This window comes from Aedes aegypti, chromosome 3, assembly GCF_002204515.2.
Source record: "Aedes aegypti strain LVP_AGWG chromosome 3, AaegL5.0 Primary Assembly, whole genome shotgun sequence".
Lineage (NCBI taxonomy): Eukaryota > Metazoa > Arthropoda > Insecta > Diptera > Culicidae > Aedes > Aedes aegypti.
The window spans coordinates 225,582,287-225,598,613 of record NC_035109.1 but is presented as its reverse complement, the minus strand read 5'-3'; the positions used below and the strand labels follow the sequence as shown (position 1 = coordinate 225,598,613).

Below are 16,327 nucleotides of genomic sequence, written 5' to 3'. Positions count from 1 at the left end.
CGTCAGCCGGTGGGCGCTGAACGTTCCAATAGTCGATTTGAACTCCTCCTCCTGGTCAACCTGAGCGTTTAGATCTCCTATGATGATTTTGACGTCATGACTTGGGCAGCTGTCGTACTCGCGTTCGAGCTGCGCGTAAAAAGCGTCTTTATCATCATCAGTGCTTCCGGAGTGAGGGCTGTGCACGTTTATTATTCTGAAGTTGAAGAACCGGCCTTTGAGGCTCAACTTGCACGTTCTCTCATTGATCGGCCACCACCCGATCACGCGCCTCTGCATATCACCCATCACTATAAAAGCTGTTCCCCGCTCGTGTGTGTTGTCGAAGCTCTGGTAGATGGTATGGTTACCTGTAAACGTTCGCACCATTCAGCCCTACCAACAGACTTCCTGCAACGCCACGATGCCGAGGTCCTTCAGCACGTCGGCGAGTATGCGTGTGCTCCCGATGAAGTTGAAAGATTTACAGTTCCACGTACCGAGCTTCCAATCGCTAGTCCCTTTACGTCACTGTGGTCTTCGCCGATTGTCCCGGTTCGCATTCTCTCGTTGATTATTCGTTGCTTGATTTTTTTACGGCTAGCTTGCAGAGCCTGACACCAACCCCCTTGATTTCTGGAGGACCATTCCCCCTAAATGTTTGGAGGACCATAGTGCGCAGTTTAGCTTAGAGTCCTTCTCTGGCACTCGGACGATGATCAGCCGCCCCTCACATGGGGAACATACGCTGTTGTAAGCCGCTCCTAACATGGAGTACAGACGCTCCAGGTTTGCTGAAGCAAAAGCTAAAGCAAACCCCCCCTTCCCTGTCAGCATACGACCAAAGTTCCCACCGTGGTTGGTTACCAGATCTTCCCTAAGGTTACTCGTACCCCGGCCAGTACCACGAGGAGGTAGGGATAGAAGTTGTTGGGCAAGAGACTAAAAACTACACAAAAGGTTCTATTTTATTCCTGCAGGTACGCGAGGTACAATGGTACGCCATGCCCAGCCATTTACCGCGCCACCTACCTACAGAATCGATTACCATCAGGAACCATCGAAATGAGTCCCTATGAAAAAAGGTACGGAAGACTTCCATCGTACGAGCACTTCCGGATTTTTGGCTGTGACGCCTGGGTGCACATTCCTGCCGAGACGCACAAGAAGATGGAACCCAAAGCACGTAAGTTGCTTTGTAGAATACTCCAACGAACGCAAAGCTTATCGACTGTTGGATACGGCATCAGGACGGATCACGATCAGCCGAGACGTGAAGATCCTCACTGGCGAATAGACAGGGAACGTGACACGGAGCAGAAGTTGGAAGTTACCGAATCGACCGTGGAGTTGGAACCACGGCGCACAGTGGGACGGAATCAAAAAAAGTGGGACATGTGGGTTTGCGCCAAAACTATCGGTTTTTGCGTTTTGGTGTCTTCTGCAATGTTTCTTCTTTTTAAGAGTACTTTATTATAGAAATAAAAAAAAATCGTTTTCAATTGTATACACTGAGAAAAAAAAATTAACTTTTTTATTTTTTCTCAAAATTGAAAACTACCTAAGGAAGTATTGTAGGTAACGTCATTTGAAGAAACTTTGTCGAAGACGAAAAAATTCTAGCTCTCATACTTACTAAGTTATATGGTAAAAATGATGTTAACCCCCTTAAAAATGATTTTTTTACAATATCTTTTTTATATGATTTTTTTAATTTTTACAATGTTCTACAATGTTGTAGAAACTTCAAAAATACACATTTTTGCTGAAGAGACTAAAGCGCTATCTCTTATTTTGAAAGAGCTATGAACTATTTCTTCTTTTTTATACGTCACCTTTAAGGGTTAACAGCTTGCAAAGTTGCAGGTAGTAGCAGTTAATTTTGACGTTATACTGTTCAGTAACTTACACACTTTCAAAACATATATGAACCAGAGCGGGATCCAATGGGATCAATAATGTTTTTTAAGTTTAACGATCTTGATGTTATAACATAATATTGCAGTTTTCAACAATTATGATGGACATATTATGCTTCTGAATAATTTTATATTGCTTTTGAGGTTCATATGTATTGTAAAACAATAGTAAGCAATTGGTTTCAATATTGGAGTACCTTTTTTAACTCATGTTAGAATATTGATTTATTTTCGGAGATGTTTCCTTCATCCAAATTTAGTTCATATTTGTTCAACAAATTCATCGAATTCTAATATTTTCTTCTGCTGGAGTTATAATTAAAGCTCATTTAAATCATTTTCTTACCAATCTTCATCGTCGGAGGAATTTGACCAATCGTTGTGAGAAACATCTGCTCAGCTATATGTAAAGCATTACGACTGGTACAAAATGCCATCCAGTGTTCACCGTGTTCTGATTCATGGCGCTGAAATAGTCAGACATTGCATCGTTCCAGTCGGAACTTTATCTGAAGAACCTCAAGAATGTCGAAATAAGGACATCAAAAGTTTTCGCGAAAATCGATCAAGGAAATGCTCACGGTAAACTTTTCAAATATTTATGTCTTCTCAAATAATAAAGCATACTTTTCTTTTTAACAGTGTAGCAACCAATCAGGACATTTTCAACCGCCTCATGGTATCTTCGGATCCGCTGATTTCATCCATGCGAAAAATTCCAAAGAGGAAAAGTATTCCGTTTCGAAAAGAAGTATTGGAATGTTTGAAAGAACCAGATGTTTCTCACAACGATTGGTCAAATTCCTCCGACGATGAAGATTGGGAAGAAAATGATTTAAATGAGCTTTAATTATAACTCCAGCAGAAGAAAATATTAGAATTCGATGAATTTGTTGAACAAATATGAACTAAATTTGGATGAAGGAAACATCTCCGAAAATAAATCAATATTCTAACATGAGTTAAAAAAGGTACTCCAATATTGAAACCAATTGCTTACTATTGTTTTGCAATACATATGAACCTCAAAAGCAATATAAAATTATTCAGAAGCATAATATGTCCATCATAATTGTTGAAAACTGCAATATTATGTTATAACATCAAGATCGTTAAACTTAAAAAACATTATTGATCCCATTGGATCCCGCTCTGGTTCATATATGTTTTGAAAGTGTGTAAGTTACTGAACAGTATAACGTCAAAATTAACTGCTACTACCTGCAACTTTACAAGCTGTTAACCCTTAAAGGTGACGTATAAAAAAGAAGAAATAGTTCATAGCTCTTTCAAAATAAGAGATAGCGCTTTAGTCTCTTCAGCAAAAATGTGTATTTTTGGAGTATCTACAACATTGTAGAACATTGTAAAAATTAAAAAAATCATATAAAAAAGATATTGTAAAAAAATCATTTTTAAGGGGGTTAACATCATTTTTACCATATAACTTAGTAAGTATGAGAGCTAGAATTTTTTCGTCTTCGACAAAGTTTCTTCAAATGACGTTACCTACAATACTTCCTTAGGTAGTTTTCAATTTTGAGAAAAAATAAAAAAGTTAATTTTTTTTTCTCAGTGTATACAATTGAAAACGATTTTTTTTTATTTCTATAATAAAGTACTCTTAAAAAGAAGAAACATTGCAGAAGACACCAAAACGCTAAAACCGATAGTTTTGGCGCAAACCCACATGTCCCACTTTTTTTGATTCCGTCCCACTGTGCGGCGGTTCCCGTAACGCCGCGTGAGGCGGAATCTGCGGCTGAACCTGAGCAAGAAGAAGAAGACACAAATGGGTATGAATCAGTTGGGGAACTGTATTACGGCGAAGAGCACGTCCCTGTTCCGCGAGATGAATTCCAGTGTGAGCATCCACGTCGCTCCACGAGAGGAGGATTGCCAACAAGGTTCGAGGACTATTTCTTTGGCATGGCAACGATGAACGACAAGCCTACTTCGTACGAGCAAGCGATCAGCTGTGCGGAGAAATATGAGTGGATAGCAGTCATAGATGCTGAGTACCGTGCTGCATCAATACCCGGACGCCTAAGGCGATACGCATGTTCAAATGCTTGTATATAAATTGGTAATCGTTATTTTATTATGTATTACTTTGAGACGATAACTATTAGGTTAGAACTTGATAATTTTTACAATATTTACAATGAATTTAATGGAAATACCGTAAAAATGAAGGTAATTCTGCACCATGGCGTGTCTACAAATCCGGACACATGAATCGAAATCCGGACATCGATGCATCAAATTCCGGACATTCAAATAATCACAGCTGTTTTCACATAAAACTTAAAAAATATTAAACATACCTTCACATCACGATACAAAGGTTGATAGAATTGTAAACATAATATTTATTCTCTGTTGGATGATTCTGAAACATCATAAAACGTTGTTTTTGAAGTCTTCAAAATATACTGTGATGTTTGCATTATTCCTCATAGTATTCAAACATAATTAACACTTATTTTCAGTTTATATTGTTCAAAATCACAATGGTATAACTTTTGAACACTTTTTCCAGATTTTCGAACAATTAATATGTAATATTTTTTTGTTAAACCTTGAAAAATTTGATGTAAAAGCACTGTGTCCGGATTCAAAACCATACGTATAAGTATCCGGACAGTCTTCTTCTAGCACAAAATTATGTGTATTTTCAGTAAATTCTTCAAAACTATCGAATTTATCAAGAAAAATTCACAAACACATCACTACAGAACATGATCACAATTGATTAGCACGTAAAAAATACGTAATTAATTGTCGAATTGCGATGGCGCATTGGGTAGAATTCTTTCGCTTTTCGTTAATTGTGTAAATAAACGCGTCCGAGTGAAACTGACTTTTGTTTTTGTCTTTACCGTTCTTTTACAAGGCTAACTTGATGTCAATTCACGTTACAATGGTCAACAGTAGTTAACATTAATCGTAGGAATAATATTCTTACATTTTGAAAGGATATTTAACATTCAAATAATTGAATTTCGTCAGAGTGTCCGGGTATTGGTCCCGTCCTGATTTTTATTCATCACGGTACGAGATGCTAGTGACCCACCGCCTGTTTGCAACATTATCGGTAGCAAGTGAGTAATAACAATAATAAATATTTGCACCAGTTACGATGTGCTCAACCTTTCGAGTGGTGCTGACTGTCACGGGACATCGACGGATGTTCGTGAAACTCCTGGATATTAAATCGGCGTATATGTACGGGAAGGGCCCAGATAGCCGTAGCGGTTAACGCGCAGCTATTCAGCAAGACCAAGCTGAGGGTCGTGGGTTCGAATCCCACCTGTCGAGGATCTTTTCGGGTTGGAAATTTTCTCGGCATAGAGTATCTTCGTACCTGCCACACGATATACGCATGCAAAAATGGTCATTGGCATAGAAAGCTTTCAGTTAATAACTGTGGAAGTGCTCATAAGAACACTAAGCTGAGAAGCAGGCTCTGTCCCAGTGGGGACGTAATGCCAGGAAGAAGAAGAATGTACGGGAAACTGGACGAGTTTGTATTTATGCGGCAGCCGCCGGGGTATGCAGTGCCAGGGACTGAGAATAAAGTAGGCAGATTGAAGCAAAGCATTTACGGCTTAAAGCAAGCCGCAAGAGTGTGACACAAGACGCTGACGGATATTTTGAAGTAGTTTGGATTTGAACAGTGTAGTTCCGATTCGTGCCTGTACCGGAAGCGTGATGCGAAGAATGGCTGGATGTATTTGCTGATTTACGTAGACGATTTGCTACTGGTCTGCGCACAGGAGGAGGATATTGGCGAGGTCGAGCAAGCCCTGCAAGAATGATGTCAGAAGTTTCTTAGGCATTCGTATGCGGAAGAACGAAGATGATTTCTTCGTGATTTCGCATAGTGTTTACATCAGAAGAGTAGTGACACGGTTTGGATTTGAGAACGCTAAGGGATCGAAGTGTCCAATGGACCCAGGTTACTTCAAGGTAACTGAGAACAGCCCGAAATTGGAGAACAATGAAGTATACCACAAGTTGATCGATTACCTGTCCGTTAACAGCCACCCCGATATAACTGCGGCAGTTGAAATCCTGAGCCGGAAAGTTAGTTGCCCTTCGGTACGCTACTTAGTCGGCACGGTTGACTTCGGATTGACCTTAGGGAGGAGAGTTTGTGATCTAGTCTTGACAGCATACTCCGACGCCGACTGAGCAGGAGATGGCAGTGATCATAAGTCGTGTACTGGGTCCCTTTTCAATCTAGGAGGAGCATCAGTGACTTGGGTTAGCCGGAAGCAGAACTGCGTGGCCATATCGACCATGGAGGTCGAATATGTGGCCCTGTCTGAAGCTACACAAGAGGCAGTTTGGTTAAGTCTTCTGCTGGCGGAACTGAACGAGATTCAACGACGATCGACAATCATGTTTGAAGACAATATGAGTTGCCTGGATTTCGTCGCGTTGGACCACCAGAAGAAGAAGTCTAAGCACGTAGACACGCGGGTCCGCAGGAGCTGCTGTTCGTCTGATGACATCGAGTTACAGTATTGTGCATCAGAGAGCATGATTGCGGATATCTTGAGCAAGCCGTTTGAGAACGAGGAGGGACAGAGTTGAATTCGCGAGGAGGATTGTTGCGTCCTTATTGAATGTTACGCTAGGCGTATATGTGAATCCACCTCTGAGAGATACAACACTATACTTTGACAGTTGTAATTGAGCTGAAATCGTTTCACACTTTGCATGACCGCGTACTCTTATACAAACACGTTATAAGAGTACGCGGTCATGCAAAGTTTATTCCTATCCGGGTTTCCCGTGTTTTCCCCTAGTCTGGTTCCGTCGGTTAATTGTCCGCCAATAATATACACCCTTGAGGCAAAACGACCCACGGTGCTCTTTTAAGCTATTTGCGAAGTAATTTTGAACATTTTTTCAACAGGGACTGATAGTAAGGAACCCTAACATACGATAAGAGAAGAAAAAATCCGCGGAAAATGTCTCAATTTTTCCAAAATATTCATAGAAACCCTGAAAATTCGTTTTGCCCCGGGGGTGCATATTACCCCCAGAGTTGCTCGATGTCACTCGATGTTCATAAGGTAAAATGTATGAATTTCGATAGTCCAGTTCGCTGCGTGGATGATTAAAATTGAGAAAGTTTTTGTTTTAACTATCTGAGGGGCTGTCCATTAATTACGTAAGGGTTTATGGGGGGAGGGGGGATCTGAGATTTCTTACGCGCCATACAATTTATTTTTAATTTTCATACAAAAAATCTTACCATGGGGTGAGGGGGGGTTGTCTTACGTAACTAATGGACCGGCCCTGAAGTAGGTTTGCAATATTGCTTAGTATTTCTTCAACTTAGCTGGGTGGTAGCCACTAAGCGCATCATAGGCACCTATGACGCTGGGCGAGCTGCGGTACAAGGTGCATGCATATATGTGATTGTACGAGAGTGGGGTCATGCACAAATTATGTCACGCTCCAAGGAGGGAGGGGGTCGAGCCAAACCTGACAAGCCTTACAAAATTTTCGGAGGACTCATACAAAAAGTGTGATAAAGGGAGGGGGGAGGGGGTCTAAAAAGTTGAAATTTGGCGTGACATAATTTGTGTACCATCCCAATGCTAATTTAAGCCCAACTTTCAACAACTGAACGGTTAATGAAAAGGAGCATAAATCCAGATACAACCTTTTGCATCTATGTTGATTAGGGTATAAACAAGTGAATTTGTCATTCTGGGCTCAATCTGAGAGAGAGGAGACAGCTCACTGACAGTTGGCATGTTTTCTTGCCTTCTTTGACTTCTTTTTCAAATTCTTGGGTTGTGCACAACGGTCAGATGAACTTATTTTGGTCAAAATCATATTCCCTTCTTGTTGTTCATCATGAAAAAGGATATGAATATAAAAAAATCAATAGCAGTTTTGCAAAACACAACTATATTTAGGTTTTTAACTTTTTTAAATGTGCAATCATCGAAAATCACCTAGAAATTTTGATTAATTTTACTTGAATTTTGACGGTTTTTCACTCTTTGCCCTTCAAATGTGCCGGTTTTCCAATGACAGTTGGTGACAGGTTCCCGTGACTTTTCGAAGCTCGCAATCTAAAGGCCGGAGCACAATGGATCCGGTTGACGATCCGTTTTTTTGACAGCTATTTTAAATGGACGGGATCATATGCGCCAAAGCACAATGTATCCGGATTGACTTTGCGGTTTGGCACAAAACTGTACTAAACGCAAACTCAACCGCATAGTCATCCGGAAGAATAGAAAATTTTCAAATCTTGCGCTTGAGTTTACGGAAAGCTTGTTTGTTTTTATCGGTTTCTGCAGTGTACGGTTGTTAAGTTTAGTGATATTTGTACGTAATTAGTTCAATTTTCACTAAATAAAATACAACCGGATCTGTGGAGCTGGTGAGATAAGCATTTTCGTTGGTGGGCAATGCATAATCTCGGCTGCAACAGAAGCGGTGATGAACATCACAGTGAAATTTAACCGTGAAGTTTGAAGAACATTTCCTGCATGGAGTCGATGCTGCTGTTGGTGATGTTGCGGATAGATATGGTCTTCTAATCTATTTCTGTTCTATTCATCGTTGGTCGATAAAGGAAACGACCATGTAGCGAAGTGCAACGAGGGTCATACTTCGTAATTAACGATACTATTGGTTCCGTAAATCCTCCAGGAGATTTTTCAGCAATTTTTCTATGATTTCCTCCTAAAATTATTTCATGAGTTTCTTCTGGGATTTTTACAGGAGGTGCTACAGGATTTTTATAAGTTCCTCCAAGAGTTGTGTGTGGAATCCCTGTTTGAGTTTTCTCTGGAAATTTTCCAGTAGATTCTTCTGAAATTCCTATAGGCATAACTTTTGGATTTCCTCCAGGGGTTGCTAATGTTATTTTTTTCTGAAGTGTATTCTATAACTCTAAAAGGGCTTGTTTCTGGAATTCCTCTAGGAGTTCCTTTTACAATAACTCCAGAAATTGCTTCTAGATTTTCTTCTAGAGTTCCCCTAGGAGTTTTTTTTCTGGAGTTCTTTTTAATTCCTTTCAATAAAATCTTTTTGATTTCTTTTAAGATTTCCTTTTGTATTTTTTTTAGAGTTTCCTCTTTATTCGAAAGCTGCTCCTGGATTTCATCAAGAAGGTGCTTCTCTCATTTCTCTAGAAGTTCCTCTTGAAGTTACTTCTGACCTAATCTAGAGAAGTTGACTCTGAAATTGCTAGTAAATTTCTCCAGGAGGTCTTTCTGTGATTTCTTTTGGATATTTTTCAAAAATTTGTGAAAGAGTTTTCCTAGGAGTTGCTTTAAAAATTCATCAATAAATGATTTCTGATTTTATTTTAGAAGATCCTCCAGAGTCTCCTTTTAGAATTTCTCCTATTTGTAATGGAAATCTTTTAGAAGTTTCTACAAGAATTCCTTCTGTGGCTGCTTCAGAAAATGCTTTAAGTATTTCTTCTAAAATGCTTCTAAGGAGTTTTTTTCTGGAATTAAACATTGATTTTTTCTTTCAATTTTCGCCAGAATTTTCTTCTGTAATTCCTAGAATTTCTCTGGCAGTCCAAATTTCAGAGGCAATTTCTTGGATTGATGCTTCTTGAATTCCTCAAAGAATTATATTCGAAAATTTCATCAAGAAATGCTCTGAAATTCTTACAAGAGTTGCTACATAAATTCTCCAAAAAGGTAATCCTGGGTGTTTTTCATGAGAACCTCTGGAATTTTTCCACGAGTCGCTTTTAGATTATTTCAAAAATCTGCTACTGGAATTCTTGCTTCTAGAATCTCTCCTAGTATTTTCCGGAAATTGCTTGCTGAAAGAGTTGCTTCTGAAATTCCTTCATTATTTCCTTCGGAAATAAATTCAAGGGTTGATTCTGAAATCCTTCAGAAGATCCTAATGGAGTTTATCCAAGAGTTACTTCTGGAATTCATCATAGAATTGTTTCTGGGATTTCTAAAGGAGTTGCGTCTGGGAATTCTCACATAAACGCTATCGAAATTCCTTCAGAAGTTGCTTCGGGAGATGATTTTGAAATTCCTTCCAGGGTTCAACCTGGACTCCTCCGAATGTTGCGTTGAAACTCCTCAAGGAATTACTTCTAGAATCACTTTAAGAAACCATCCTGGAATTTATCCTAGAGTTGCTTCTGTAATTTCTCATAGAGTTGATCCCTTTTTGATTTCTGCCGAAAGTTGCTCTAAGAATTTCTTTGATTATGGATTTCCTCCGATAGTAGCTTTTAGGTATCGTTCAAGACAGTCACTTCCTTCCAGAATTTATATTGGAGTTCCCCAGAAGGTATTGTCTATAACTGCTCAAAGTGTTGCTTCTGGGATTCCTCCCAAATTTTCCCCTGGAATTCCGCCAAGGATTGCTTCTATGAATTCTCATGGAGATGTTCTTAGAATTTTATCAATAGATGCTACTGGATTTCCTTAAGGAAATGCTTCTGGAACTCTTTAAAGAGTTCCCATTGGAAATCCTCCGGGAGTTGCTTCTGGGATTTCACAAAGAGTTGCTCCTCAATTCCTGAAAATTTGTGAAAAGTTGCTTGTAAAAGATTTCAAGAGTTCCTTCTGGAGTTTTTCCGAGATTTGTTTTGGAAGTCCTACACGAGTTCCAACTGGAATTTCTCCGAGAGTTACATCTAGAATTCCTGTTGAAAAGGCTTTTGAAAAATCACAACTAGTTGCTTCTGGAGTTTTTTCAAGTGTTGCTACTGAAATTTTTACCGGTAGTGCTCTTGCATTTCCTTCAAAAATTAGTTCCTCCAGAAATTTCTTCTGAAGTATATGTTTTGCGAATTTGATCCAGAAAATCCTTCAAGTGCTGTTTCTTTGATTCCTTAAATTGATTCTCCTAGAGATCCTTAGATAATTGCTCCTGGATGTCCTTCAGAAGGTCTTCCCACAAAGTTGCATTGAGTATATTTTACAAAGTTGTTCTTGGAGTCCCTTTAATAGTGTCTCCTGGAATTCCTTTAAGGCGTCCTTGGATATTTCTCGAGAAATTTCTTCAAGAGTTTTTTCTGCAATTGTTCAAGAAATTTGTCCTCAAATTCCTCCAAGAGCTGCTTTTAAAATTCTGTAAAAATTGCCTCTTGGAATCTTTAAACAAACTCTTTTCTAATTGTTTCAGAAGTTCCTTCTGAAATTCTTTCTAGAGGGCTATCTGAAACCCTTGAAGAGTTCTTTTAAAAAATTAAATATTTCTAATTGAGTTTATCTGGAATTTTCCCGGAAGTTCCTTCTACACTTACTCTATAAACCGCTTCTGAAATCTTAAAGTAGTAGATTCTGGAATTAATTTAGTGGATATTCCTGGAATTTCACAGGAAGTTGCATTTGGCCGTCCTGCTTGAATAAAACTGTTCTTAAATTTCCTTCAAAAATTGCTTCTGAAACTCTGTCTGGAGTTCGTCTTGGAATACCTGTGGGAGTTGCTTCAGGAATTTATCAAAGAGTCGTTTCGGGAATTCCTTCAAAAGTTTCTTCTGGAGATCCCCCTGGATTTTTTCAATTCCCTATGGTATTACTTATAGGATCCTTTTAGAAAATCCTCCTGGTATTCCTCCAGGAGTTGCTTCTGAAATTTCTCAAATTGGAGTTCCTCACGTTAACGCTCTTCGAATTCTACCATGCTTCTGGAATTACTCATGAAGTTGTTGTTGTTGTATTGGAATTCCTTCAAGAGCTCCTTCTCGAAATCCTCAGAGAATGGTTTCTGGAATTTCCCAAGGAGTGGCTTATCGAATTCTTTTAAGAGTTTCATTCGGAATTCCTCCGAGAGTTTCTTCTGAAATTTCTCGCAAAGTTGCTTTTCAATTTACTTTATAGTTGATGCTGGCATTCCTCAAGGAGATGCTTCTGAAATTCATTCAAAAGTTTCTGTTGCAATTTTTAAAGAAGATGCTTTTGGAATTCCTTAAAAAGTTTCCACTGGAAGTTTCCACCAGAAATTCCTCCGGGGAAAAAACTTCAAGCATGCCTTCAGGTGGCATTCTTCCAGAGATTCCTTCAAAGGTTGCTCTACAAACTATTCAGTATTTCCTCCAATGATTCCTTTAAAGATCAATCTAAAAAAAACCTCGTGATTTCTTCAATAATTCTTCTACTTACTTACTTCAAGGCTGCCTCCAAGAGTTTCTGAAGAGATTGCTATAACAATTTCTTCAAGAATCCCTCTAGAAGTTAGTTCCAAGGATTCTATCACGCAATCCTCCTAGGATTCCTCTTAAATTCCGCTAGGAGTTGCTTCAGAAATTCCACCAGGAATTATTTTATAAATTCCTCATTGTACCCCTGAAGAAACCCTACGAGGCATTCCCCTGGGAATCCTTCAGAAATTACTTCAAGGATCTACCAAAAAATTTTCCGAGGATTCCCAAAGGAATTTATCCATCAATTTCTTTCAGTATTTTTTTCACGATTTGTCCAAGGAATTCACCAGGAATCGGCTTAGATAACCCTTTAGGAGCTCCTTCAGGGATTGCTTTAAAGTTCTTCCAAAGTTATATTAAGGAATTTCTCCAGGGAATTCCCTGGGAATTTCTCCAGGGAATTTCTGCAGTGATTTCTTTGGTAATTCCTCCAAGGATTTTTCAAGATATTGCTCCATTGATTAATACTCTGAATAAATATAAGTGGAATCCCTGGATGAATTATCTTTTGGAACTTTGCAGAAGATTCCCGGAATACCTAGGGTAAAGAAAGGAAGAATTTATAGTTCAATCCTTCATGGAGTTCCTGATAGATTCTTTCGTGGAAATATTTATGGTTTTCCAGAAAAAAAATTCTTGTGGACTCTTTGGACATTTTTTAATGAATTCCTTGGAGGATAACCCCCCCGAATAAAGAAAAGAAATCCTGTTAAAACCTTTCAAGTATTTTCTGGTAGAAACTCTGGTATATTTTTCTGGCGGAAATTCTAATAATGAAATAATTATAGGAATACTGGTGAAATCTCTGAAGGAATTACTAGAGGAATCTTTAAAGAAAACGGTGTCAAATCCCCGATATGACTGTTACTGGAGGATATACTGGTGGATTCCCAAATCACTAGTTAAATCCTTATATTACCCAGTAAAATCGCTGGAGGAACTCCTGAATACCCGCAAGAATGTCTGGAGATATTCCACGGAAAATTCCTTAAAAAAATCTAGGAGGAACCTCTTAAGGATTTCCGGGATTAATTCTATAAAGGATTCCGGGAGGATTTTCTAAATGAAATCCTTATAAGAAATTTCTGGTAAAATCTCTGGAGGAATTCCAGATAACCTTCGAGAATCCTTGGAAATATTCTGGGGGGAATTTCTTAAGGCCTCCCGAGATTAATTCCTTGGGGAATTTCAGGAGACATCCCTTGATTAATTCTGGGAGAAATCCCTTGAGGACTTTCAGGAGGAATCCTTTGAGGTATTCTGTGAGGACTCCATTGAAGAATTCCTGGAGTAATCTCTTGAGAAATGCCCTAGAGAAACCAACGGAAGAAAATTCTGATAGAATTCCTCAATAAATTCCGGGAGGAATCCGTGGTAAATGACCTGATGGGCCCAGAATAACCTTAGAGGAATTCTTGAACGAACGTTTAGAAAAAATCCTGATAGAATCCTTGACAGAATTTCTGATAGAATCCCAAAAAGTGTCCATAATGGAATCCAAGGAGGATTTTATAAGAATTTCTTGAAGAACCCCTGATATAATCTGTAGAGGAATTCCATTTGCAATCTGCAAAGGAACTCCTGATGGAATTCCTAGAGAAACTTCTGAAAGAACTCCTGTAGGAATTCTAGGTGGAATCTCAGAAAAAACTCCTGTTGGAATCCCTGGAGGATCTATTAATATAATCCCTAGAAGAACTTCTGATGTTATCCATTCAAGAACCCCTAATGGAATCTCAGGAGAATTCCTAATGAAATCCCTGGAGGAACTCCTGATGGAATCCATGAAGGAATTCTTTATGAAATGCCTATAGTCACTCCTGATGGAATCCCTGGAGGAACTCCTGATGGAATCTCTGGAAGAAATCATATTGAAAGATTCAAGGGAACTATAGATGCTTCTGATAGAATCTCAGGAGGAATTCCTGGTGGATTATCTAAAGAAACTGCTTATGAAATCCCTGAAGGAACTCCTGATGAAATCTTCAAAAGAACTCCTGATGAATCTCTGGAGGAGTGCCTGCTGAAATCTCTGAACTAACGTTCAATGTAATCTCTGGAGGAACTCCTGATGGATACTCTGTAGGAACTTCTGTTGAACTTTCTGAAGGAATTACTGATAAGGATCCAGAAGGAATTTTTGATGGAGGATCCTAATATAATCTCTGGAAGAATTCCAGGTGGAATCTTCGAAGGAACTTCTGATGGAATCTCTAAAGGAACTCGTGATGCAATCCCAGGAGGATTTCCTGATAAGATTCCCGATGGAAATCCTAAAAGAATTCCTATAGGAACTACTCATGATATCCCTAGAAGACATCCCGATGAAATTCCTCGACGAACTCCTGATATAGTTTCTGAGGAACTCCTGATTGAATCTCTGGAGGAATTTTAGGTGGAATCTCTGAAGGAACTCTTGATGGAACCCCTGGAAGAACTCCTGATAAAATCCCCATAAGAACTCTGATGGAAACCCTAAGGGCATTTCTGATAGAATCTCTATAGGTACTCCTGATGGAATCCCTGGAGAAACTCCAAGAGAAAATCCTTGGAAAAATTCCTAAAGATATTCTTGAAAAACTCCTGATGGATTCTCTGGAGGAACTCCTGATGAAATCCCTAGTAGAACTCCTGGAGGGATTCCTGATGGAACCCAAGTAACATTAGTAGCTGAACAACAGTTAATTCAGCTGAAATTTGCTTCAGAGTGAGTTATTCAACTGTCGTTCGACTAAAATGTTTGTTGGGAACTCCTGATGAAACCCATTGAAGAGCTTTAGTATCAACCCCTAGAAGTAATCCTGATTGAGTTCTTCGAAGAACTACTGATATAATCTATGAAGGAACTTCTGAAAGAATGTCAGGACGAATTCCAAGTTGAATCGCCGATGAAACTCTTGACGGAATCTCTGGAGGAACTCCTGATAAAATCCCAATAAGAACTCTAATGGAGATCCTAGAGGTACTCTTGATAGAATCTCTATAGGAACTTTTGTTGGAATCCTTGGAGGAATTCATTAAGATGTCCTGGAAGGTACTCCTGATGGAATCCCTGGAGAAACTCCTTAAGGAACTTCTGATGGAATATCTGGAGGAATTCCAGATGGAATCCCTGAAAGAACTCCTGTTGGAATCCCTCGAAGGACTGCTTATGACATCCCCAGAAAAACTCTTGATGGAATCCCTAGCGAAATTTACGATGGAATTCTTAGAGGAACTTCCGGTTTAATCCCTAGAGGAAGATCCAATGAAACCCCAATAGGGTCTGATGAAATCCTTCGTGGAATTCATGATAGAATGATGAGAAGTACTCCTGATGGAATTCCTGGACGCACTCGTGTTTAAATACCCACAAAATCTCCTGACCCCTAGAAGAACTACTGATGGAATCTCAGTAGGTACTCCTGATGAAGGAGGAAATTTTGATGTAGTTCCTGATGGAATCCCGTGAAGAATTCCATGTGAACTTTCGGAAGAAATTTCTAAAAGGAATCCTTACAGGAATTCCTAATTGAATCACTGGTAAAAATCATGATTGAACACTTGGAATTACCAATGAAATTCAAGAAGAAATTTTGGTAGAATTCCTAAAGAAATTCTTGCAGCGTTACCTGGGGGAATTCCTGGTGAAATACCTTGTAGGAATTCATGTTACAATCCATGGAGGAATTCCTTATTGAACTTATGATGGAATCACAGATAGAACTGCTGGTGGGTTTGGTAAAGAAATAAGTTAAACATTGTGGGAAAACGCTAGTGAAAAATATAGAAACAAGAGCTCACATTTGCTAGATCACCATGGCGTCGACGCTGCGTAAATTCACGCATTTTGAATTTCCATTCATCTGCATCGCTACTTCATGGAACGTCGAAACTTCAATTTGACAAATAGTGGCCCAAAGTCACCCCGAGTGGGTCAATATCACCCCGAAAGATGGTATCTAACCTGTTGGCCAAGAACCTGTTTACGGATCGATTCTAGAAATCTTTCGTCCTCCAGAATTTCGTCTATGTTTCTTTGCGCATTATTTCAGGGATCTTGGAAGTATTGAGGAGTTATCAAATAATCCCACCTAACACCTTCCAAGGCATCAATCAAAACTGTACTGTGATTTTTCTGGAACCTTGATGATGGTGTTTAATTCGACTCGGTTCAGCATCTACTTGATGCAAATCTTTAAAAAATGGAAAAAAAGAGATTGATCTCAACTGGTTAACTGCAACCAAACGTATTGATTGTGCGTTGATTATCCGTTCT

General features: G+C 39.1%; 1 protein-coding gene across 6 annotated transcripts in view; it reads left to right on the top strand.

The window, feature by feature from the left end:
• The window catches only part of LOC5574448 (fat-like cadherin-related tumor suppressor homolog), a 364,780-nt gene that overhangs the window by 323,335 nt on the left and 25,118 nt on the right, over window positions 1–16,327 (top strand). The gene's annotated exons all lie outside the window — the stretch shown is intronic.